The sequence below is a fragment of the Mauremys mutica genome, chromosome 1 (assembly GCF_020497125.1).
Source record: "Mauremys mutica isolate MM-2020 ecotype Southern chromosome 1, ASM2049712v1, whole genome shotgun sequence".
Lineage (NCBI taxonomy): Eukaryota > Metazoa > Chordata > Testudines > Geoemydidae > Mauremys > Mauremys mutica.
The window spans coordinates 368,517,636-368,540,723 of NC_059072.1; the positions used below are offsets into that span (position 1 = coordinate 368,517,636).

Sequence of the window (23,088 nt, forward strand, 5' to 3'; positions counted from 1 at the left end):
TCTTCCAAATCCTTCTTCACAGTAGTACCTGTGCAGAGAGCCTGGAAACGGTTTTGCACTTCTATCTGCATTGTGGGTACATAGGTTCTCCTCTTTCTTCTTCTGGAGATCACATGCTGCCAATATTCTTCCCCGTTCAGCGCTGTACTCTCTGATTCTTCGGTATGTTTTTCTTCCAGAATGAAACATTGACTTCTATTCAGAAAATCTTCATGTTCTCTGATTCAACGCAGGTTTCACTAGTCCTTTAACCTTCTCTTCCAATATGGAGACCAGCTTGCACTTCATACAGACGAAGCAAGTATCCACACTTCTATTTACTGCTGCTGCCTATTAAGGTTTCCCCCACCACAATGTGTGGGAATTATTGATTTATGGCGCATCATAAAGTAGAAAATTACTTTTAGTATGGTAAGTTCATAGTTTATTTCACAGAATAATAAAAATAACATTTTTATTTGTGTGAAGAGCGACCAATCTGCTTCACTCATGAGAACAGCCCCCGACAGTGCATGTAGTGTCTCATATTAACATTGTCTCTCCATCCAAGCATTTGTACTGCAAACGTCGCCCTAGACCCTGGGCACATAAAGGAAGTGAGGGAACATCCAGGTATATGCAGGAGACACCATTCCACCTCAGAGTTGGACACCTTCTCCCCTACTCCATGTCAGATTCCAACATAACCGACTTCACCAACCCCTCCACCTTCATCCTGCTTGGCATTCCTGGCCTGGAGGCAGCCCATGTATGGATCTCCATCCCCTTCTGCACCATGTACGCCATAACCATCTTGGGGAACTTCACCATCCTGTTCATTGTGAAGAGGGAACCGAGTCTCCATGGACCCATATACTATTTCCTCTGCATGCTGGCCATCACTGACCTGGTTCTGTCTGTACAGGGAGACTTTGTCAAACCAGTAAAGTGCCTGAAACCACTATGGCTTATTGTTAAAGGCAGCCAATCAGCAAGCTGTTAAAAGCAAGTCTCAGCTTGACCAAGGCAGGAGAGGAGGGGGATTTGGGTGCCACCGAAAGGGCAGCTTGGCCTTGCATCCTCCCTGATAAGAATTGAGTTAAAATTGCTGATACATGCGTTTTCAAAGAGTAGGATATGCACCAGGAATGTCTACTGAGGTCTTGTCATAGGTCTCACCCCCACTTAGAGCTGTTGGGTTCCAATATGGGGACCTGCATGGATCCTTCTAAACTTAAATCCTAGTTGAGATCTGGTAAAAACTGCCACCACCCAATAATGTATGTGTATTGGGACACAGTCCTTCCCCAAAAATCCTTGGGGATCCCAAGAGCCCCAAATCCATGGAGTTCTTACACCTAGGAGAAATAAACCATTCCCCCCTGCTTCCTCCCCCCTCCCTGGTCCTGGAGAGAGATACCTTGATTCAAACTCCTTGAATCAAACCCAGGAGGAACTCTCTCTTCCCCCCTCCCCTTCCCCTGAATTTCCACAAGAGAAGGAATTAACCAAGTCCAAAGAAAAGAATTTATTAAAAGAACAAAAAGAAAGTAACTTGTCTCTGTAATCCCAAGATGGAACGATACACAGAGTCTAACCTATAAACCTGGAGAGCATTCCCCCTCCCCCTTTCTTTCTCAGTAAAAGCAAAGTAACAGCAAACAGGAATAAAGAATTTCCTTCAGCAAACACACAATTGCAAATGTAGAAATCAAATTATAAGACTAATCCGCCTTTCTAATTAATACTCACTATTGAATAGTAGGAACTACTCCAGGAGAACTTGGAGACATGATTGGCCTCTCTTAAATCCAAAGAGAGAACACAGAGCCAACAAGGAACACAGACAAAGGCTTCCCTCCACAGAGATTTGAAATTATCCTGTCCCTTGATTGGTCCTCTGGTCAGGTGTTTCTCAGGTTACTGAGCTTGTTAACCCTTTCCAGGGAAAAGAGACCTTAACCCTGATCTGTTTATTTATGACAGGTCTCAAGGCTGCAAGTTCTGGAAAAACCCACACCTGGTTAATCAATAATCAGAAGGAACCTCTAGCTTGACACTGCTTACTTAACAAGGTTTCTATAATTACTAATGTGTAAATAAGGGGGAAAAGCTTGAGACAAGTGGGATTCGTTTTGGGACTGGCATCTCCCTCTGGATGCATCTTCTGTTCCCCAGCGGCAGATGGCCTGTCGCTGTATCACTCGAAAGCCAGACTCAGCTTTGGTAATTATCGAGGGTTGGGGGTATTTTACTAACCTGTTGCGGACGTGTGTAAGTGCTTGAGACTAAGTAAAGTTTAGCTATAAGTGAAAGCACTCTTGTATTGTCCTGTTTGTGCAGCCATCGATCGGTCGGACGGCCGTGTCTCCCCTGATTTATTTCCTGACACCTCCTCGCACAGAGTAAAGTTACCAAGAGCTTTGGATTGAAAGAACCCCGGGTAACACTGTCCATGTTCACCCTGCCCATAACACTGTCCATGCTCACCCTTCTGAGCATCTTCTGGTTCAATTCCAAGGAGATCAATTTCAGTGCCTGCCTCACCCAGATTTACTTCATTCATTGGTTCTTAATAAAAGAGTCTGGAATCTTCACAGCCATGGCTTTTGACTGCTATGTGGCCATCTGTGATCCCCCGAGACATTCAATCATCCTGACAAACTCCATGGTGGCCAAGATTGGCGTAGCCATAGTGCTGCATGGCAGCATTCTCGTGCTCCCCTATATTCTAGTGGCAAGGCAGTGACCTTATTGCAGAACAAACATCATACCCCATTTATACTGCCAACACATGGCCGTGGTGAAACTGGCCTGTGCCAAAATCCATGTCAGTAATTACTAAAGCCTCTCTGTGATATTCTGCGCATTAGGTCTGGATCCATTTTTTATTGCTGTGTCCTATATCCAGATCCTCAGGGCCATCTTCAGCCTCCCCACAAAGGATGCCCGGCTCAAGACTTTTGGGACCTGCATCTCCCACCTCTGTGCCATCTTAGCCTTCTACATCCCATGTCTCTTCTCTGCCCTCATGTACCGGTATGGAAAGAATATGGCCCCGCGTTTCCACATTATCATTGCCAGCATTTACCTTCTGATTTCCCCCATGTTAAACCCCATTATCTACGGGGTGAGAACCAAATTGATCCGGGACAGGCTGCTCCGGCTCTTCACTCTTAAAAGGACCTAAAGTTTTCTCCTGGTGCTCTGGCTCTTAGACTGAGCTCCATGCAGAGCTGTTTGGTGACGTGGTTCTGGGCCCTCTTCCCTGAATCACTGATTGGACAGTCAAAGAGACATTAAACCCTTTCCTTGCCTTACTGGGCTGTCTCAGGGTGACAAAGTAGGGAATTCATTTGTGTAGAGCTCATTAACTCATAGGGCTTCCACCTTTCATATTGCTGGTAACTAGACCCCTGATGTCCTGCACCTTGCCTGTCCTCTTCCCTAACAGCCCAGCCTCCTTCTCCCCCTATTCTCTCCCTATTCCCTCAAGACCCTGCCCCTGTTACTCAGCTACAAATTCTGAAGGGAAGAGACCATCCTGTGGATTACCTGCTTTGATTTCAGCTCCCTTTTTTCCTCCTGGGAGCCTGTAGCAGGCAGAGTCCCTGCAATGGGGATGTGCTGGGAGCTCTTTGCCCTGTCCCAGGCCTCGGGGGCAGGGCAAGGGATCAGATTTGACGGTAGAAGGAGAACAGCTGGGAGAGGCTGTAGGATAATCCCCTGCGCTAGCTGGGATACCTGGGAGGGTGGGTGGTGCGGCAGAGCCTGGAGTGGGTTCTGTAGCTCACAGGGAGGGAGATAAATGACAGATCTGCCATTAGCCGGCTACTCACACACGTATATGGCACCTTATCTGGAGCTACAGGGCATCCATTGCCCAGGGCCTGAAGCTGAACAGTGAAGATGAGTCTAATGTATGCTCTGTGTGATGCTTTTAGTCACTACATCTAGAAGCTCTGTAGCTAGGCAGCCAGGCAGCGCTATCCCCATGTCACGGACCAACTGAGCCACACAGAGGTTAAGTGATTTACCCAAGGCCACATAATAAGCTGATGGCAGAGCTGAGAATAACAAACTAGGAGTCCTCAGCCCCCCAGCACCACTGCTGTGGCCATGACCTGCCATTGGTCCTCTCATACCAATACCTCAACAGTAACCATAAGTTCAGACACAAGGATGATATATAAACAGGACAATCATACTTTGCAAATCAGATCTTTCCCATTGACACCTGAGAGGACATGTAATGTACAACATTTGTTGCAATTGTATAATCATGGTAGCAAAAATAATAACAATGGTCATATTCAATCATAGAGCATCACGCCATGTTCTCGTCCCACGATGGTGTTACACCTGCCAGCCACCTAAGGAAGGGACATTGCCCGGGTTCTAGCAGGGCAAGCAGCTGTGACACCAGAGGCACTGGAGGACGGGAAGAACAGGTAAAAGCTTCTTTTGCTGCAGGGAACCTGTACCTTGTACAAAGATAGGAGGAAAGTGGGCTTTAAAGTGCGTGGTGGATGTCCGTGGACTTGGCTGTTTCCTCCAAGCGTCCCAGCCAGCCCCCCTGGTTTTGAACAACCTTAACTTGTGTTTGACTAAAACTTCTTCAAAAAAGGCATCCAGGGCTAGATCCACAAAAGCACTCAGGGGAATTTATGCACCACTGCATTTCTCAAACCCGGCTCATCTGCTGCCTGACCCTGCAGGAACTTAAGGTTCCGTCCGTAGCCTGCACAAAGCAACCTGAGCACTGATGCTGCTCCACAGCTAATGAGCTGTTCAGAGTCTTCGCTCAGGCCTCAATTCTGGTGGGATTCCACGAGGTGTCTGTCACGGAGTGTGGGGGAGTCCGGCCCTGCACCCCTCTTCCGGGACTCACAGTGACTCTCAACCAGCCAGTAAAACAGAAGGTTTATTGGAAAACAGGAATGCAGGATACAGCAGAGCTTGGAAATATGGCCAGGACCCCTCAAACTGGTCCTTCTGGGGGTGCAGGGAGCTTAGTTCCCAGCTTGGGATTCCCTGCACTGCACCCCCCAGTCCCAAACCGAAACTGACCCACCCCTCTCCAGCCAGCTCCCTGCCTTTGTCCAGCTCCCCGGGCAAAGGTGTTGTCCTCCTGTAGTGAGTTGGTGTGGCTCCCCTCTTGCCCAGCAGAGGGAGCACCCTTGCAGACACCCAAGTGGGTGGAGCCACCACCAATCCCCGCCCCCGGAAGTCAAGGGGCGGGACAGGAAGTAGAAAAGCCGGCCGCCAGAGCTCAGTCAGAGTCGAGCCACCGCCACGAGCAGATGTGCTGGCGGGAGCTCCTGACTGGGAACCCTCCAGGGCCTGAGGCAGCTGTCCTGACTGGCCGGAGCTTCCCCGCGCCCGCTACGAAGAGGAGCCGCCGGAGCTTCCCCAGCCCTGCTGGTACCCGGAGGAGCCGTCGGAGCACGCCTGGCCGGACTTCCCCGAGGAGCTGCCAGACCTGCCACTAAGCCCTGGTCCCGAGGAGCCTATGCTGATTGACTGGCCTGGAGCGGGTGCCCTGGACAAGGTAGGCCCTGAGGGGGAAAATGGAAGTAGCCCGGGGGTAGCCGACCCCTGTCAGGCTGCAGATGCAGAGGTCCCGATGTCAGTGTGTTGCAGTCAGGACCCCACTGACCAGCGGCGGTGATAGCCGCTGCCAGGGCCCTGGGCTAGGACACAGTGGAGTGGGCGGGCCTGTGTCCCCCCTGCCACCCCACTCACGGGTGGCAGTTTTCCCCCTCACCCAACACTCAGGTGTAAGGACCTGGGCCTATAGAACTACTGTTTGCTGCTCAGCCCCTGCAAGCAAGGACCTGAGCCTGTTGTGCTGATTGCTGCTCAGCCCCTGCCATAAAGGGCCTGAGCTTCCTGACTGTGTGTTTACTGCTCAGCCCTGCACCAAAGGGCCTGAGCTCCATGTACTGTATTGCCGCTCAGCCCCTGCAACAGAGGGCCTGAGCTTCCTAAACACTGTTTACTGTTGTTCAGCCGGTTCAACAGGAGACGGGGAGTGAGTCGGCGTGGCTCCCCTGCTGCCCTCAGGAGGGTCGAGCCCCGGTGCAATCGATTACACCTCCCCTCCCACCTGCCTAGCTCAGGTTACAGGCTCAGGTCCTGTCCCTCATCTAAAGTCCTCCCCGGCTCTCCCATCCCCCACACAGAAAGCCCCTGCTCCATCACACCTCTCCCCCCTTCCAGACTGAACTGAGCGAGGTCACTCTGCCCAGTGACCCGGGGAAGTTCGGGGCCCCCTCTCCGGGACAGCGCGTCCGCTATCAGGTTGGCACTTCCCTTCACATGGACCATGTCCATGACATAGTCCTGCAGGAGCAGGCTCCACCTAAGGAGCTTGGCGTTGGCTCCTTTCATCTGGTGCAGCCAGGTCAGGGGAGAGTGGTCGGTGCACACGGTGCAGTGGCGCCCAAAGAGATATGGCTCCAGTTTCTTAAGGGCCCACACCATGGCCAGGCATTCCTTCTCGATGGCCACGTAGCTCTGCTCCCGGGGTAGCAACTTCTTGCTCAGGTACACGATGGGGGGTCTCTCCCCCTTTTCATCCTCCTGCATGAACACTGCCCCCAGTCCCGTGTCTGAGGCGTCAGTGAACACCATCAAGGGCTTGTCAAAGTCTGGATTTGCCAGAACTGGGCCTCTGAGCAGAGCCTCCTTCAGCGCCTGGAGAGCCTGCTGGCACTGCTCGGTCCAGACCACCTTATCCGGCTTCCCCTTCTTGCACAGCTCAGTGATGGGGGTGGCTATGGCGCTAAAGTGGGGCACGAACTTTCGATAGTACCCCGCCATCCCGATAAAGGCTTGGACCTGCTTTTTGGTCTGGTAAACAGGCCAGTCTCTGATCACCTCCACCTTGGCTGGTTCCGGCTTTAGGCAGCCGCTCCCCACCCGATGGCCCTGGTAAGATACTTCAGCCATCCCCCACCTTGCACTTCTTAGCCTTTATGGTTAACCCAGCCTCTCGGAGTCTGTCCAACACTCGTCTAACCTGGGACACGTGGTTCTCCCAGGTCTGGCTGAAGACGCAGATGTCGTCAATATACGCCACAGCAAAACTCTCCATCCCCCTCAGTAGCTGATCCACCAGGCTCTGGAAGGTGGCTGGCGCTCCCTTGAGGCCAGAGGGCAGGGTCAGAAACTCATAGAGCCCCAGAGGGGTGATGAAGGCCGATTTCAGCCTGGCATCTGCGTCCAGCGGCACTTGCCAGTAGCCTTTCGTAAGATCCATGGTGGTGAGGTACCGAGCGCCTCCCAGCTTGTCTAGGAGCTCGTCAAGCCTGGGCATGGGGTAGGCATCAGATACAGTGATGGCATTAAGCTTTCGATAGTCCACAAAGAACTGGATCGACCGATCCTTATTGAGGACCAGCACCACTGGTGAGGCCCAAGGGCTGGCGGACGGCTGGATCACCTCAAGGCCATCATGTCCCTGACCTCTCTTTCTAGGTCCTAGGCAGGTTTCCCGGTGACCCGAAAAGGGGAGCATTTTATAGGGGAGTGTGACCCAGTATCCACCCGGTGGACAGTCAAATTAGTGCACCCAGGCTGGTTGGAAAACAGCTGTTGGTACAGATGCAGCACCCCTCTGATCTCAGCCTGCTGGGCCAGGGTCAGCTGATCAAAAACGGGAATTGTCTCCAGGGGGGAACCAGCTTTTGTCCCAGGGAATAGATCCACTAAAGGGTCATCTCCCTGCTCCTCCCAGTGTCCACAGACGGCCAACACCACATTCCCCCTGTCATAGTATGGCTTTATCATATTCACATGGTAGACCTGGCGGTGGTACGCCCAGCTCGACAGCTCCACCACATAGTTTACCTCATTTAGTTGCTTGATAACATTGAAGGGCCCTTCCCAGGCAGCCTGGGGTTTGTTTTTCCTCACAGGGATGAGAACCATCACTTGATCCCCGGTGGCTAAGGCACGGGCCCGCACCGTGCGGTCGTACCAGACCTTCTGCTTCCTCTGGACTCGGGCCAGATTCTCCTTGGCCAGGCCCATGATCTCGGCAAGTCTTTCCCAGAAGCTCAGGACATACTCCACCACTGACTCTCCATCGGGAGCGGCCTTCCCCTCCCATTCGTCTCTCATCAGGTCCAGGGGCCCCCTTACCCGCCTTCCATATAACAGTTCCAAAGGCAAAAGCCCAGTAGATTCCTGGGGTACCTCCCTGTACGCGAACAGCAGGTGAGGTAAGTACTCGTCCCAGCCCTGTGGGTGCTGGTTCATAAATGTTTTTAGCATCATCTTTAGCGTCCCGTTGAACTTCTCCAGCAGCCTGTTGGACTGGGGGTGATACGCTGAGGCCCAGTTGTGCTGGACCCCACTTTTCTCCCATAGGGACTGGAGCAGGGTCGACATGAAGTTGGACCCCTGGTCTGTTAAGACTTCCTTGGGGAACCCCACTCAGCTGAAAATGGTCAGCAGCGCATCTGCCACAGTGTCTGCTTCAATACAGGACAAGGACACTGCCTCGGGGTAGCGAGTGGCGAAATCTATCACCACCAGAATGTATTTCTTCCCTGACCGGGTCATCTTGCTGAGGGGTCCCATTATGTCCATAGCCACCTTCTAGAAAGGTTCCTCTATGATGGGCAAAGGCCTCAAAGCCGCTTTCCCCTTGTCCTGGGCCTTCCCCACCCTCTGGCAGGGGTCACGGGATTGGCAATACTGTCGGACATGGGTAAAGACCCCAGGCCAGTAATAGTTCTGTAGAAGCCTCTGCCTAGTGCGCCGGATTCCCTGCTGCCCTGCGAGGGGGATGTCATGGGCCAGGTACAGGAACTTGTGGCGAAACTTCTGGGGAACCACCAGCTGCCTCCTGATCCCCCATGACTCTACTTCCCCTGGGGGAGCCCATTCTCAGTACAGGAACCCCTTCTCCCACAGGAACCTCTCCTTGCATCCTCTCCTCATGGTCTGTACCACACTGAGGTCAGCCAGGTCCCTTGGCCTCCTCGAGGAGGGATCTTTCTGCAACTCGGCCTGGAACTAAGCAGCTGGGACAGGGATGGGGACCGTCTCTCTCGCGCTGGCTGGGTCTGAGGCCACAGCCTCTCTGAGCCGTGTCCCTGGGCATTCCCTCCCCACCAGGTTAGGGTTCTGCACCTCGGGCAGAGTACCTTCCCCGTTGTCAGGGCACAGAGCCCTGCGCCGACTCTGATTATGGGTCATGACCAGTGATTTCCCTACACCCCCCCAGGGGGGTGTACACCCCCCCTGAATTTTCCCAACACCCCCCCTAGTTTTGTGAGCTAGTTACATACCAATTTAGTGACTGTTTGGAAATCTGAATTTAAACTGAAACATTAATACTTCAAAAGCTTATACAGTGTATGATAAAATATGTGTATCTGAAAAAGTATAATAGATTTGAAAAGTATGAACATAGACTAGCTTCCTTGCTTCCTTATACAGCTGTTTTTTATGACGTCAGTGCATTCATTTCAGTGATGTTGGCCAACCTAATAATTTCAAATGATGATTTGTAAGCGAAGTCTAAATGAGTTCTCCCTGACAGCTAGTGATGAGCTGGGGGCTAAGGCTTCAGGGCCAGATTATATTTACATTCACACCTAATCTACCTAGGTATCCAGCAAACAGAGCTGTGTTGTCCAAGTGATAGATTTTAGCTGGGGTTGGGTTACAAACCACTTGAATGTGGGGGTAAAGGGGGATGAAATGTTGTTCTTATTGTATGAGTAAAGGGCAATAGAACTGTACTTAGCCTGTGATGATTTGAAGGCATCAAGAGAGAGGGTGGGGACCTGTCCCTCTCCACTGTTTAAAGACAGAGTTGATTAGGCTCCAATAGATAGTCTTTTGTTCTGTTAAGTGACCACTGCAGCCGAAATCACTGACAATCAGGTCTAAGTGCTTAGTCCTGTTGTGGGGACAGTGTTCCTATGGGTACAGTGTTTTTGTGTAAGAGACAGCCCAGACTGCACTAGCAGCGAGGTTCCCGCACTGAGAGCTCAGCTGAAATCACTGCGAACTGGTGGAACCTCAAGAGACCAACTCGCAGAGGTCACAGTGGTAGGTGACAGCAGAAGGTGACTGTGCAGGGCCATTGGCAACAGAGTGGTGGAGTGAACGGTGGCACAACGAACAGCCGTGGCCAGAGTGAACTGTGCCTTTTTGTCCCCCACTTGGGAGGTGTACTTACGTGAAAGCACCTCTGAACTCTGAGTCTCCACTGACCAAGGACAACACCGGTGAGTGGAGTGCAGTGGAGGGAAAAGTGAGGGGCATGTTAAATAAACATTTGTTTGCTGGACTATATTTTAGTCACTTTGCTCCAGAATGCTAGATTTGTGACTGGGAATGAAACGTATATAAATATGTTTCCCAGTAGGCCAAGATTTAAAAAATGCAGTATTTGCCAAGGTTGTTATCTCACATTGTTGCTATCTTGGGAGGTCATTATGTTGGGGAGTTTCTGTACTAAACATTTTTATTATAATTAATTTTTACATAAGAATGGTCATACTGGGTCAGACCCATGGTCCATATAGCCCAGTACCCTGTCTTACAACAGTGGTCAAGGCCAGGTGCTTCAGATGGAATTAATGGAACAGGGAATCATCAAGTGATCCATCTCCTGTTGCCCATTCCCAGCTTCTGGCAAACAGGCTAGGGACACTCAGAGCATGGTGTTGCATCCCTCTCATCCTGACTAATAGACACAGATGGACCTGTTCTCCAGGAAGTTATCTAGTTCTTTTTAAAATCCTGTTATAGTTTTGGTCTTCACAGCATCCCCTGGCAAAGAGTTCCCTGGGTTGACTTTATATTGTGTGAAGAAATACTTCCTTTTGTTTTTTTTAAATCTGCTGCCTATTAATTTCATTGGGTGACTGCTAGCTCTTGTGTTATGTGAAGGGTTAAATAAAATTTCCTTATTCACTTTCTTCGCACCAGTCAAGATTTTGTAGACCTCTATATCTACTCAGGACACTCCCTACACTAACACCGGAACAAATCAACATACCCTTAGAGCCCCGACCAGGGTTATTCTATCTACTACCCAAGATACACAAACCCGGAAATCCTGGATGCCCTATCATCTCGGGCATTGGCACTCTCACTGAAGGACTGTCTGGATATGTGGACTCTCTACTCAGACCCTATGCCACCACCACTCCCAGCTATCTCCGTGACACCACTGATTTCCTGAGGAAACTACAATGCATTGGTGACCTTCCAGAAAACACCATCATAGCCACCATGGATGTAGAGGCTCTCTACACAAACATCCCACACACAGATGGAAGACAAGCTGTCAGGAACAGTATCCCTGATCATGCCACAGCACAACTGGTTGCTGAGCTCTGTGCCTTAATCCTCACACACAACTATTTCAAATTTGATGACAATATATATCTCCAGATCAGTGGCACCGCTATGGGCACCCGCATGGCCCCACAATATGCCAATATTTTTATGGCCGACCTAGAACAACGCTTCCTCAGCTCCCGTCCACTCACGCCCCTTCTCTACCTATGCTACATTGATGACATCTTCATCATCTGGACCCATGGGAAGGAGATCGTGGAAAAATTCCACCAAGATTTCAACAGCTTCCACCCCTCCATCAACCTCAGCCTGGACCAATCTACACAGGAGGTCCACTTTCTAGACACCATGGTGCAAATAAGTGATGGTCACATTAACACCACCCTATACCGAAAACCTACCGACCGCTATGCCTACCTTCATGCCTCCAGCTTCCATCCCGGGCACACCACAAGATCCATTGTCTACAGCCAAGCACTGAGGTACAACCGCATCTGCTCTAACCCCATAGACAGAGACCAACACCTACAAAATCTCCACCAAGCCTTCTCATAACTACACTACCCGCACGAGGAAATAAAGAAACAGATCAACAGAGCCAGACGTGTACCCAGAAGCCTCCTACTGCAAGACAAACCCAAGAAAGAAACCAACAGGACTCCACTGGCCATCAAATACAGTCCCCAGCTCAAACCCCTCCAACGCATCATCACGGATCTACAACCCATCCTGGACAATGATCCCACACTTTCACAGGCCTTGGGTGGCAGGCCAGTCCTCGCCCACAGACAACCTGGCAACCTGAAGCATATTCTCACCAGTAACTGCACACCGCACCATAGTAACTCTAGCTCAGAAACCAATCCATGCAACAAACCTTGATGCCAACTCTGCCCACATATCTACACCAGCAACACCATCACAGGACCCAACCAGATCAGCCACACCATCACAGGTTCATTCACCTGCACGTCCACCAATGTAATATACGCCATCATATGCCAGCAATGCCCCTCTGCTATGTACATCGGCCAAACTGGACAGTCTCTAAGGAAAGGGATAAACGGACACAAATCAGACATTAGGAATGGCAATATACAAAAACCTGTAGGAGAACACTTCAACCTCCCTGGCCACACAATAGCAGATCTTAAGGTGGCCATCCTACAGCAAAAAAACTTCAGGACCAGACTTCAAAGAGAAACTGATGAGCTTCAATTCATCTGCAAATTTGACACCATCAGCTCAGGATTAAACAAAGACTGTGAATGGCTTGCCAACTACAGAACCAGTTTCTCCTCCCTTGGTTTTCACACCTCTACTGCTAGAACAGGGCCTCATCTTCCCTGATTGAACTAACCTCGTTATCTCTAGCTTGCTTCTTCCTTGCATGCATATATATGTGTATATATATATATATATATATATATATAATATATATATATATATATATATATATATATATATATATATATATATATATATATATATATGCCCCTGGAAATTTCCACTACTTGCATCCGAAGAAGTGGGTATTCACCCACGAAAGCTCATGCTGCAAAACGTCTGTTAGTCTATAAAGTGCCACAGGACTCTTTGCTGCTTTTACAGATCCAGACTAACACGGCTACCCCTCTGATACTAGACCTCTATCATATCCCCATTAGTCATCTCTTTTCTAAGCTGAAAATTCCCAGTCACTTTAATCTCTCCTCCTGTTTCATACCCCTCATCATTTTAGTTGCCCATCTCTGTACCTTTTCCAATTCCAATATATATTTTTTAGGATGGGTGACCAGATCTACACACACTATTCAAGGTGTGCACGTACCATGGATTTATATAGAGGCAATATGATATTTTCTGTCTTATTATCTATCCCTTTCTTAAAAAAGCAAAGGTTTCAGAGTAGCAGCTGTGTTAGTCTGTATTGCAAAAGGAACATAAGCTTTCGTGGGCTACATCCGATGAAGTGGACTGTAGCCCACGAAAGCTTATGCTCAGATAAATGTGTTAGTCTCTAAGGTGCCACAAGTGCTCCTGTTCTTTTTAAAAAAGCAAACAGAATGTTGGGAATCACTGACTGCCGCTGCACACTGAGTGGATGTTTTCAGAGAACTATCCACAATGACTGCAAGATCTTTCTTGAGTGTTAACAGCTAATTCAGACTCCTTCATTTTGTATGTATAGTTGAGATTGTTTTCCAGTGTACATTACTTTGCATTTATCAACATTAAATTTAATCTGCCATTTTTGTTGCCCAGTCACCCAGTTTTATGAGATCCCTTTGTAATTCTTCGCAGTCTGCCTGGGACTTAACTATCTTGAATAGTTTTGTATCATCTGCAAATTTTGCCACCTCATTGTTTACCCATTTTTCCAGATCATTTATGAATATGTTGAACAGCACTGGTCCCAGTACTGACCCCTCAAGGATACCACTATTTATCTCTCTCCATTCTGAAAACGGATAATTTATTCCTACCCTTTGTTTCCCATCTTTTAACCAGTTAGTGATCCATGAGAGGACTTTCCTCTTACCCCATGATGGCTTACCTTTCAAAAGTCAATTTATATTAAATACTTTTTTTTAAATGTATATTTTTTTAGAAATCTAGATCTGTTATGTGTTTTGGTGTAACTTGCATTATTCTTATGTTAAATTTGCATAATCCTAACAAAACATTTACTTTATTCATATCTCTTTTATATATCTCATTGGTCCTGACACCCCCCCTGTAAATTCGAACACCCCCCCTAATTTCAATTCCTGGGGAAACCACTGGTCACGACCATGGCACCCCGGGCATTGCTTGGCCAGACCTCCAGGTCCCCGCCTCTCGGCCAGACTCCTCCACCCTTGGGACCGCTCGCTGCAATCCCATGGGGGACCCTGTTACTGCAAAGTCCTTCTCACTGGGCACACACTCCCAGGGGTTAATCATCCGTACAATCGACCCTTTGTTTTACTGCTCCCCAGTCACTTACTGCAGGAAGCGCCGTCCACGGGGTGCAGTAGATCCCACCGCTAACACCAGTTGTCACGGAGTGTGGGGAAGTCCGGCCCTGCTCCCCTCTTCCTGGGACTCACAGTGACTCTAAGCCAGCCAGTAAAACAGAAGGTTTATTGAACAACAGGAGCACAGGCTACAGCAGAGCTTGGAAATACGGCCAGGACCCCTCAATCTGGTCCTTCTGGGGGTGCAGGGAGCTTAGTTCCCAGCTTGGGATTCCCTGCACTGCACCCCCCAGCCCCAAACCGAAGCTGACCCAACCCTCTCCACTCGGCTCTCTGCCTTTGTCCAGCTTCCCGGGCAAAGGTGTTGACCTCCCCTCCCCTGTGCCTAGCTCAGGTTACAGGCTCAGGTATTGTCCCTCACCTAAAGTCCTCCCTAGCTCTCCCAACCCCCACACAGACAGTCCCTACTCCATCACAGTCTCCCCCACATTAAATCACTGGCCTGATCTATTAGGGGTTCTCAGACAATTCCCTCAGACACTCCAGTTTTCCAGTATCACCACCAGCACCACACCTTGTGGGGATGAATGGTTTTGAAAACCATTACCCCAGTAAAAGAAAAAAAAAGTTTGTCCTGATCCCAGTGAACCAAGCCCCAGACCCAGGTCAATATATAATTCAGATTTCACCAACAAATCACGCTGTTGCCAATCTTTAGAATCTAATATCTAAAGATTTATTCATAAAAAGTAAGAAATATAGATGAGAGTTAAAATAGGTTAAATGGAAACAAATACACACAACAATTGCAAAGTTCTTAGTTCAGGCTTGTTACAGGCTTGATGGGATTACTGCTGATTTAAACCAATCAAGTCTCTGGAGTACAAACATCTCAGCTTGGATGGGTCCTTCAGTCCTTTGTTCAGAGCTTCAATTTGTAGTAAAGTTTCTCCAGAGGTCAGAAGCAGGATAGAAGACAAAAGGGATGGGTTTCACGGGCCTTTTATATCCTCTGCCAGGTGGAAGGACGCCTCTGTACTTACTGTGGAAAATCACAGCAGCAAGATGGAGTTTGGAGTCACATGAGCAAGTCACATGTCCATGCATGACTCAGTTTGCAGGTAGAGCAGCCATTGCTCACATGCTACCTTGTATCAGAGGGGTAGCCGTGTTAGTCTGGTTCTGTAGAAGCAGCAAAGAATCCTGTGGCACCTTATAGACTAACAGACGTTTTGCAGCATGAGCTTTCGTGGGTGAATACCCACTTCTTCGGATTGCATCCGAAGAAGTGGGTATTCACCCACGAAAGCTCATGCTGCAAAACGTCTGTTAGTCTATAAGGTGCCACAGGATTCTATGCTACCTTGAACGTTCCCAGGAAGGCTCCTCAGATGTGGATTGGAGTCTCACAAGGTCTAATGTCAGTTAAATGTTTTTTGAATGGGCACTTATCCAGAATAGTCATTTCTCAAGAAGCTGACCAAATGCTTCACTCATGCTACTCAGAATCAAACACATTGGGATACTAGTACATAGCCAATATTCATAACTTCAGATACAAACATGATACACACTTACAGACAGCATAATCCTAACCAGCAAATTACACCCTTTCCACAGACACATCCTTTGTAGAAGATTTGGGGTAACTATGGGATCTTGGTTGCAACAATGGTCTATACAGTCACAGTTCCTGTCAATGACATCACACAGGGGCTGTTTCTCCTGTGTGCGTGAAGGGTCCAGCACAATGGGCCCAGAACTTCAGCGGGACCTCTGGAGGCTTCCACACAAATAGTGACAATAAATAGTAAACACAATAATCCACACAAGCAAGGGCCTAGCTCCCACCACCCTTCATTGCCTTTAGCTACAGATTAGGTCAATCCATGCTTGGCAGCTACAGAGTGTTAGTCAGTTGAATACAGGAAGAAATGTCCCTCTGTTCAACTCAGAGAGGAGAATGTGCTCAGTCCATAACAGTGTTTAAAACCCGGGTGCTCCCCACAGGCATCTGTCTCCAGATCTATCTGTCTATTATCTACCCCTTCATCCTGGTTATTGATAAGGTATCAGACCCTATGGAGATCTAGGACTATGGCCTAATTTTTCTTCCTAATCAACTATAATTTTTACATATATACAAATGCACAGAGCAGCCAATTGCTCTCTGACTCAGCACAGAGCCCAAGAGTTCTCATCTCCCTTTGGGAAGGTCCCGTAATGACTGTTTACTCCTAAAGCTGGATAATTAGCACAGAAGCACAGACTGGCTGTCTCCAGCCTGTTTGCATTCAGATGCTGCTTCTCCCCTAGAGGCTGAGTGAACCCCCCTGAGACTGCACAAAGCTATATTATAAATGGTGCACACACCTGTGTCTGCTCTCCGCGTAGGACGCTGCTGCAGATGCTATGGGTCACAGCTACGTGAGGGGGATTTCCAGGGAGGACACTTCCATCTCAGCATTCACAGGAACCATCTCTTGCTGAGGAGCTCACCTCCTTGACAAAGTTAGTGCAACGTGGGCATGATGGGATAGACAATAAGTTTGAGGTACTTTCTGCCTTGCATAGCCAGTAAACATCCCATGGCCCTTGCCACAGTGAATGAGTTTGCTCCAGTATTTTCTGCGCACACCTGTCCGCCCCAGCTGATGGCTTCCAACCCAAGGTGAATGCATGTTTTCCAGCAGCCCAATGGATCCTCCAGGAGAAAGATATTAGTTGATGTATAATACAAAGGACGAATTTTGGAGCCCTGGCCTATAGTTTCCTCAGGCTCCACTGTGACAAAACTCTTCTTGGAACAAGAAGTGAGTAAAGACCTTAAGAGCCAGCTGTGTGTTAATGTATGGAGACTGTCACCTCCTCCTCTTGCATTTCAGGGCTCTGGCCGATAATGTCCAATAATGTCTGTGGCAAGAAGTTACACAGGCCAATAGTGGATTATGTAAACAATTACCTTTCATCAGTGTCACACGTTCAGACTTTAAAGGGAATTGAATTGTCACAGCAAATAGAAATGCCTGGTCTGCTTTCTTTATCAATAGATTCATAGAGTTTAAGATGAGAAGGGACCATTAGATCATCCAGTCTGACCTCCTATATAATACAGGCCATTAACTTTCACCCAGTTACCCCTATTTTAAGCCTTTTGACTTGTTTGTCACTGAGGCCTGTTCCACAGTAGGATTTTACATTGTAGAATCATAAAGCCCCAGAGTCAGAAGGGATCAAATGATTAGCTAGTCTGACCCCCTGCCAAGAAACAGGATGTGTTTGGTCTAAACCTTCCCAATGCAGATGGCTGTCTGCCTCATTCTGAAAACTTCCAGCAAAGGCGCTTCCACAACCTTCTGAGTCTTCTGGTCCATTGTCCTACAGTTCATACAGTTAGGAAGTTTTTCCTGAGATTTCATCTAAATCTGCTCTGCTGTAGTTTAAACCCATTGCCTCTCGTCCTACCCTTTCTGGCAAGAGAGAACAACTCTCTACCACCTTTTTTATGGCAGCCTTTGAAGTATTTGAGGACGGTTATCATGTCCCTCCTTAATCTCTACTTATCCAAACTAAACATATCTAGTCCCTTCAGCTTTCGCATATGGGTCGTACACCATCCCTTGGACATCTTCATCCCTTGCCGCTGGATCCAGTTTCCCTACATCTTTCCTATACATTGACCTAGCTATTACCACCCTGAAGCGCTATGGCAGCGTTGCTGTGGCATGTTATGTGTTGAGAAGCCCTCAAGCAGATCTTCCAGGAAAGCATCCTGTCCTGCTCTGTAGACATGTGGAATTGGAGAATCCACCAATTCCCTTCGCAGATTGTTCTAATGCTTAATCATCCTGAATGATGAACATGGGTCCTTATTTCCAGCTGAAATACGTCTGGTGTTTAGCTTCCACCCACTGGGCCTTGTTCTGCCTTTTCCCTCCTGATTTAAGAGCCCATTGTTACTATTTAAGATAAATGCATGCATTTCTTTTAGTCTCTCTCTCACTGTCCAGCATTTTCTCCAGCCTCTAAAAATTTGGGTGGCTCTTTCCTGCACCTTCTCCAATTTTTCTGCATCCCTTTTGAAATCTAGCCCCCAGGACTGCCCATCATTGGTTTCACCAATGCCAGGTGCAGAGGTAAAATCTTTCCCCGGCTCCAACTCACCACTCAGCTCTTTTTGCATCCAAGGACTGTGTCAGCCCTTTTGGCCACAGCATCGCACTAGGAGCTCACAATGAGCTGGTCGTCCACAGTGACCCCTAAATCCTTTTCAGGGTCCCTGCGTTCGATAATACAGTGCCCTAGTCTGTGGGTCAGACCTGCATTCCCTGTTTTGAGATGGTAAGTTTACCTTTGCTTGTATGAAAACATTTTTTTGCATGGGCCGTACTCACCAAACACACCAGATCAATCGGTGTGCCTGCCCTGACCTCCTCATTGTAACCACTCAGCCCATCTTTGGGTTGTCCACCAATTTTATCTGCAGTAATTTTCTATTTGCTCCTATATCATTAATGAAAATATTGAATAGCCTCAGGCCTAGAACGGAACCCTGCAGAGCCCCACCATTGACTGACAATGGCCCATTGACAACTGCTTGCTGAGATCTCTCCACTAGCCACTTTTTAGTAAATTTTTGGTCCGCTCCACTGATATTGTACAGTCCACATCAGGGGTCGGCAACCTTTCAGAAGTGGTGTGCCGAGTCTTCATTTATTCACTCTAATTTAAGGTTTTGCGTGCCAGTAATACATTTTAATGTTTTTTAGAAGGTCTCTCTCTACAAGTCTATATTTATATAACTAAACTAGTGTTGTATTGTAAAATAAACAAGGTTTTCAAAATGTTTAAGAAGCTTCATTTAAAATTAAATTAAAATGTTGATCTTACACCGCTGGCCCGCTCAGCCCGCTGCTGGTCTGGGGTTCTGTTCATCTAGGCTGGCAGTGGGCTGAGTGGGACCTGCGGCCGGGACCCCAGCTGGGAAGGATCTGGCAGCCCAGACCGGCAGTGGGCTGTGCAGGGCTAGCAGCTGGGACCCCAGACTGGCAGTGGGCTGACCGGCTCAGCCCACTGCCGCTCAGGGGTTCCATCCACCGGCTCCTGCCAGCGGGGATCCTGGCTGCCGGACCCGCTCAGCCCGCTGCTGGTCTGGGGTCCCGGCCCTGCCCACATACAGTGGGTACCTACCTGCTCCCTGGTTCTGGCCCATTCTCTTCCTCTCTCTGCAGTGAGCTGAGGGTGGGAGTGACCGAGCACAGGGCTGGGGGTGAAGGGTCTGGCCAGGAGCTAGAATGAGGGAGGGGGCTCAGGGTTTGGGTGTGAGGGCACTTACCTGGGCAGCTCCCATTTGGTGTGAGGGGTGCAGGTGGGAATGTGAGTGGGGGTGCAGGAGCTCCGGGTTGGTGCTCAGGGTGGGGATGGGGATATGCGGGGTGCATGGGCTGTGCGGGGGGGCTGGAGATGTGGGGGTGCAAGAATCAGGGCAGAGGGCTAGGCACATGTGAGGGGGGTGCAGGTGTCAGGGTAGGGGGGCTGGGTATGTGTGGGGGTGCCAGAGTCAGGGCTGGGGTCATGCGGGGGCGTGAATGAGTCAGCAGAGGACTAGCTGGTACAAGGCTCAGGGCAGGGGTCTGGGGTGGGTGTGGGGGTGCAGGGCTCAGGGCAGAGAGCTGGATGACTGCCCCCCCAGAACTCCCAAACCCCCTCACTCCTTGTCCCAACTACCCCCTCCTGGGACCCCTATCTAAGCCTCCCTGACCCTTGTCCCCTGACTGTCCCCCGAGGACCCTACCCCCTACCTGTCCCCTGACTGCCCCAACCCTTATCCACACCCCCGCACCCAGACAGACCCCCTGGACTCCCATGTCTATCTAACCACTCCCCGCCCCCAACAGGACCCCCAGGACTCTGGACCATACAACCCCCCCTGCTCCCTGCCTGCCCCAACCCCTCTCCACACCCCTACCTCCTGACAGCCCCCTCGAACTCCCAACCCCCCCAGCTCCTTATCCCTTGACCATCCCCTCCAGAGACCCCCCTACCTAACTGCCTCCCAAGGACCCTCCTTGCTCCCAGTCCCCTGAATGCCCTGACCCCTATCCACTCCCCACCCCCTAACAGACCCCAGGGACTCCCATGCCCGATCCAACCCCCCCGCTCTCTGACTGTCCCCTCCAGAGACCCCTGCCCCTAACCACTCCTCCATCCAACCCGCCCTGCTCCCTGTCCCCTGACTGCCCCCACCCCTTATCCAACCTGCCCCTGAACTCAGACCCCTTACCATGAGGTCCCCCGCTGATCCGGAGCTCTGAGGTGTGGGGCGGGGATGCACGTGGTGGCGGGGCTCTGGATGAGCGGGGAGCAGCCAGCAAACAGAGCTGTAAACAGGGGAGTTTCACTGGGAGTTTACAGGGGGAGTGATCGGGGAAGACTTCGACCTAGGCAGAAGAACTGACAGGCTAGTGATGGGAGGAGGTGGTAGTCTGCCAGTGTTCTGGTGCCTGTTGGGGGTTTGTTTTGGTTTTGAGGTTTTTTTTTACTAAGGCAATGACCGATACAGAGGCAGAAGTGAAAGACACAATGAGGATGACCGGATGTGGAAGCTGCAGCATGTACATGATCCTGGAGGGGGTACCTGAAAAGAGTTTTGTCTGCATGAAGTGCCGCCTCATAGAGCTGATGGAAGAAAAGATCCGAGGACTGGAGTTGCAGGTGGAAACTCTGGTCAAGTTTAGAAGGGGGTTCGAGCAGATGATGGAGCGAAGAAATGAGGCGGCTGAAGGGACAATCACAGACTTGCATTTGGAAGCAGAACCAAAGAATTCTGAGGGGAGATTGCTGAGTGAGGAAAGTGGACGGTGGAAGCATGTAACTAAGAGAACCAGGCAGAGGAAAGATGGGCCAGTGAAGGAGAAATAGAGCTCAAGAACAGGTTTGCAGAGTTGGAAAATGAAGAAGGGACACAGCAGGTGGTCACTGAAGGTGAGAGGGCAAGGAAGAAGAGAAGAGCAGCTAGCCCTACAGGAAGAGGGGAAGAGTCAATGGAGACAACACCAAATATGAGCCCCAGGAGGATACAGGATGGGTTGCGGAGGATTGCAAGGGTGAACAGGAATCGAGAGGACTTGCAGCCAGTGGGAGCAGGGGATAGACCAGAGAATCAGACTGTCACCAGGAAAAGGCAGGTCTACATGATTGGGGACTCCTTACTGAGAAGAATAGACAGGCCTGTAACCAGAGCTGATCCGGAGAACAGAAGGGTGTGCTGTCTGCCGGGTGCTAAGATACGGGATGTGGACCTGAGGCTGAAAAGGATCTTAATGGGAGCGGGAAAGAATCCGTTGATTATCCTTCATGTGGGAACGAATGATATGGCTAGGTTCTCACTGGAACGTATCAAGGGAGACTATGCCAGGCTGGGAAAAACGCTTAAGGAAATCGAGGCTCAGGTGATCTTCAGTGGGATTCTTCCTGTTCCTAGAGAAGGGCAACAAAGGTGTGACAAGATCATGGCAATCAACAGATGGCTCAGGCAGTGGTGCTATAAGGAGGGCTTTGGGATGTACGGCCACTGGGAAGCATTCATGGACAGAGGACTGTTCTCTCGGGATGGACTTCACCTGAGTAAGGAGGGAAATAGACTTCTAGGATGGAGGCTCGCCCAACTGATTAAGAGAGCTTTAAACTAGGAATTTGGGGGAGATGGTTGGGAGATGTCCAGGTAATCTCCACGCCGGAATTTAACACCGAGAGGGAAGAAAACAAAGTAAGAGAGGATACAGCCATGAGCAGAAGAATGGACATAAGGAGGAAGGGTAGTGTCGATACCAGTCTAATAGGTGATACTGGTGGTAGAATGTCTGTGCCTAACTAGACAAAGAATGTCAGTGAAGCCAAACGGCAAAAATTAAGCTGTCTGTACACTAATGCGAGGAGCCTAGGAAACAAAATGGAGGAACTAGAGCTACTGGTGCAGGAAGTGAAACCGGATATTATAGGGATAACAGAAACATGGTGGAACAGTAGTCATGACTGGAGTACAGGTATTGAAGGGTATGTGCTGTTTAGGAAAGAAAGAAATAAAGGCAAAGGTGGTGGAGTAGAATTGTATATCAATGATGAGGTTAACTGTAAAGAAATAAGAAGGGATGGAATGGACAAGACAGAGTCTGTCTGGGCAAAAATCACATTGGGAAAGAAAGCTACTAGAGCCTCCCCTGAGATAGTGCTTGGGGTGTGCTACAGACCACCAGGATCTGATTTGGAGATGGATAGAGACCTCTTTAATGTTTTTAATGAAGTAAACACTAATGGGAATTGTGTGATCATGGGAGATTTTAACTTCCCAGATATAGACTGGAGGACAAGTGCTAGTAGTAGTAATAGGGCTCAGATTTTTCTGGATGTGATAGCTGATGGATTTCTTCATCAAGTAGTTGAAGAGCCAACAAGGGGGATGTCATTTTAGATTTGGTTTTGGTAAGTAGTGAGGACCTCATAGAAGAAATCGTTGTAGGGGACAACCTTGGTTCAAGTGATCATGAGTTAATTCAGTTCAAACTAGATGGAAGAATCAACAAAAATACATCTGGGACTAGGATTTTTGATTTCAAAAGGGCTAACTTTAAAGAATTAAGGAAATTAGTTTGGCTAGTGGATTGGACTGAAGAACTTGTGGATCTAAAGGCAGAGGAGGCCTGGAATTACTTCAAGTCAAAGTTGCAGAAACTATCAGAAGCCTGCATCCCAAGAAAGGGGAAAAAAATCATAGGCAGGAGGTGTAGACCAAGCTGGATGAGCAAGCATCTCAGAGAGG

General features: G+C 49.2%; 1 pseudogene; it reads left to right on the forward strand.

The window, feature by feature from the left end:
• Positions 1–667: 667 nt before the first annotated feature.
• Positions 668–3,169, forward strand: LOC123376972 (annotated as a pseudogene).
• The last annotated feature ends 19,919 nt before the right edge of the window (positions 3,170–23,088 follow it).